The sequence below is a fragment of the Gadus macrocephalus genome, chromosome 14, assembly GCF_031168955.1.
Source record: "Gadus macrocephalus chromosome 14, ASM3116895v1".
In the NCBI taxonomy this organism is placed as follows: domain Eukaryota; kingdom Metazoa; phylum Chordata; class Actinopteri; order Gadiformes; family Gadidae; genus Gadus; species Gadus macrocephalus.
The window spans coordinates 16,589,396-16,593,187 of record NC_082395.1 but is presented as its reverse complement, the minus strand read 5'-3'; the positions used below and the strand labels follow the sequence as shown (position 1 = coordinate 16,593,187).

At 41.4% G+C, this 3,792-nt stretch overlaps 1 protein-coding gene across 2 annotated transcripts in view; it reads right to left on the bottom strand.

Moving 5' to 3' along the window:
• Positions 1-3,792, bottom strand: part of nfatc3a (nuclear factor of activated T cells 3a) — a 69,124-nt gene that overhangs the window by 63,954 nt on the left and 1,378 nt on the right. The window lies entirely within an intron of this gene.

Sequence of the window (3,792 nt, the reverse complement as noted above, 5' to 3'; positions counted from 1 at the left end):
TGGTTAGGTTTGGAAAAACAGATCTTTTTTTTGTTTGCATGTTTTGTAAAGTAAAGAATCTTATCGCTGAATAAAGAAAAGAAAGAAAAGACGGAGGGAAAAGATAAATACAAGAAATGCAGAAAGTGTGAAAATAAAAAGGGGCAAATAGAGGAGGATCTGGAGAAAGAGTAACTGAGCAAGAATGCCGTTCCAGCTACCATTCACAGCAGGGAAGAGTAAGTCTGCTCCCTTCTCCTCTCATTCCTCCCGACCATCTGAAGCCCACATGGCATGTCTGGGCTCGGAGCCAGACACCTTCACTATGGACCCTCTCATCAGCCACCCATAGAGGGCATATCGACCCACAGCTCTCATACCACCTCCACTGACCAATGAGGCTACTGCTCGTGACCCAGAACGCTAACCGATCTAGCTTTATACAGCCACTCTTATGCTCAAGACCCATGTAGCGCTAACTTATTCAGCCTGATGAACCACTCCAATTCTTGTAACTCATTGAATGCTTATAAATTATCTAACCTCATGCTATCGCACTAATGCAAAGAACAATTCAAGGGCAACTTGTAAAGCAAGAGCTTAATGTTATTTTTCCACAATTAACGTGTTTCTCTACTAAGAATCAGGAACTAGATAAAATAGAAAGTGAGGATACGTGTAAACAAGTCCAAGGTCACATTCATGTTAAACTCAGGTTAAAAGCAGACTTCAGTTGTCCTGATAAATTATTTTGAAAATAAATGTGTTCTGGTTTAAGTTTTCAGTCTGAGTGACGGAAAAGTATTGGGTGTGTTAAATAATCAAAAATTATTATAAGGTAATTAGAGTTGTTGTTATTACCTAATGATATGAACTAATTAACTCTGGCTTCAGTTAGTCATTACTAACTGGTTTTTCCAAACGCCGAATGACAAATGTACTGCCCTTCTGCCGCAAAGCCAAAATAATTAGAGCCATTTGGGTGTGACATCAGCTAATGCTGCAGCATGCTATTTCAAAAATAGTCTGTTAAAAAAAAAAAAGTAGGGTCCTGAACATAATATGTCCTGATACAGACATATTACAGGGAAGGAAAGTGACACCTGCCTAACTGGAGTAGCTACATGTAAGTGCTAGATAACATTTGGTAAGCCCCTTATACTTCCAGTTAAGGTTGGGGTCCAAATATATTACTATAATACCATTCACTACAAGGAAAAGATAGGAGACAGGAACCCATTATTTACGATTGAAAGATTATCACGAATATCCCATTCAAACATCATTCCTATCTGGAAGGATGTTTCTCTTCTATCTTTCCCATCTATCCCTTATTTTGTTTTACACTTTCCTAAACGGTCTTCATCACAATGCATAATTGAGTAATTATCCTTCCAAAGAACATGGAGCAGATGTCTTTTCCAAAATAACATCACCCCTAGACAGGTCCTTGTGTGACCACAAGCAGCCACACACCGCCTCTGGTAGCAGTGTTTAGTTTAAATGAATGCCTGCAAGTCATCGAGGTCATCAAGAAAGTGCCTTGAATGTTTGGTTGAATTAGGCCATATTGACAAGGAGGCCATCTTGGTTCTCAACGCTATCCGGGTTGGGGTAACAAATGTGGAGTTCCGCATTCAGTTCCGCCAACCCAGCTAGCGTTTATAGCCAAGATGGACCCGAGCAGGCCTCTAGGTGAATAAGGTCTATCAGGCCAGTTTATTTAGAATCCAGTGGGTGTGTTGCTAAAGGGTTCCTGGGACCAGCTCCCCCCTTGCTCAACACAGACATGACGCCACCCAGCAGCACTTCCCTTCTGCTGCTTATAACACCAATCACTCATGCTATGTTACGCAGTAGCATTAGCCAACCTAGCAGACAGGACGTCTTGTATTTGTTTTAGTATAAGCTCGACTCATCCGTCTATCTTCTTGGAGGGCCTCATCTGAATGGATATCTAACAGTTTTGCTGAGTTGCGTGCCTCGTCAATAAAATAAGGTTTCAGATAAACAAGGACAAACCCAACACTAAACTAGCCTATCACTATCACATGCCACCACATCACATGACTTGAGTATATAAATAAGAGATGAGCGTCAATTAAAGATCACGATCTAAGCAAGTTGGCGAACTATAGGTCTTTCCTTCACCTGACGCTAGCAGGGAAACCCCTTCAGTTACACAGCCAACAGATGAAACAGAAGAACTTTCTCACTTTCAAGGGAAGCCTGCCTCGGACGGTCGAGACAGACAGACAGATAAACAGAGATACAGAGGCAGACAAATAGAAACAGAAAGACAGACGGAGAGACAGTCAGACACAGAGGACAATACAGGAAGAACGCCGGACAGGCAGAAAGAAAGACAGGCATGCAGGCAAGCATATGTAGAGACAGACAGACAGAAAGGCGGACAGATAGACAGGCAGGCAGGGGGGGTAGGCAAGCATATGTTCAGACAGACAGACAGGCAGACAGACAAATGGAAAGACAGGCAGATTAAAGAGAAACAGACAGACAGCAGCCATACTGACAATCAGACATAGAAACAGACAGACAGACAGAGATACAGAGTTCGGATCACAGACATTTAAGCAGGCTACCATCAGATGAGTGAAAAGTAATTTGCAGAACTGCAAAACTGAAGAAAGCAATCAAAGTACATTGACGAGAAATGCCTCGATCTGACAAAGTATTCTAAATGTAAGTTAAACTCAAATGTAATTATTAAGTTCTAAGTATGTTGATATTTTTCAATACTGTAGATAAAGTTTTTGTTCATTATCATTTATTTTCATAACCAGTGGAAGGTGATAACCAGGGAGTAGATAAGCACAGCGGTGGTGTTCGACAGGTCCTGACTTGAGCTTGGCCTGCGGAGAATGAGAGCGATTGAAAACGGAGAGCGTTTGACTCTGTGCTTCTCTACTCCCTGCTGCTCTTCTCTGGCTGTGCAGTGCTCCTCGCACTCTCGTTATTCATGTGGACAGAAGCTCCTCTTTTGGGCCAAGTCATACAGTTGAGGCTAGATTAAAACCACTTGCACAGTGGTGCTTTTATTCCTACACTTATTCCAAATGCTGTTTTTTTCCCCTTTGGCCTGTCACAAAGCAAAAAACGTAGAACGGATTGAAAGTCGAAAGCAGTGGCCAAATTGGTTCAAAACTTTGCCATAGTTTGATGAAACAGATGCTGGTGTGTGTGTGTGTGTGTGTGTGTGTGTGTGTGTGTGTGTGTGTGTGTGTGTGTGTGTGTGTGTGTGTGTGTGTGTGTGTGTGTGTGTGTGTGTGTGTGTGTGTGTGTGTGTGTGTGTGTGTGTGTGTGTGTGTGTGTGTGTGTGTGTTTTAGTGTGTGTGGAGTGGAATCTGGAAGAATAGTGAAAAAAGCGAGATGCGTTCTTTCGGCTTGCTTAGCGGTATGAGGCAAAATGTAGGTGTGTGGAAGAACCTTGGGGCGACAATTTCATTTTATGTGAACTTCAAGAAATATATATGTATCACCTCACACTATGATGTGAAAAAGAAGAGAAACAGCTGACAAAATAAGGTGTGTAAAAATGCGGAACTAATGTAATTGTTTTGGCAACAGGACATTTGCCATTGAATTAATTTGAACAATTTAAATAATTAGAATGTCAATTTGAATTTAAAGTGATTGAATGTCACATGCATTTAGATGTTGCAGTGTATAGTTGACCTTACAATATCTGGACAGCCATAAGTAACCATTAATAATATGAGTATAAACATAACATTTGCAGGATCATATGTTGAAGATAGGCAAGCCACTTCACACTGAGCCCTTGTTTTCCTT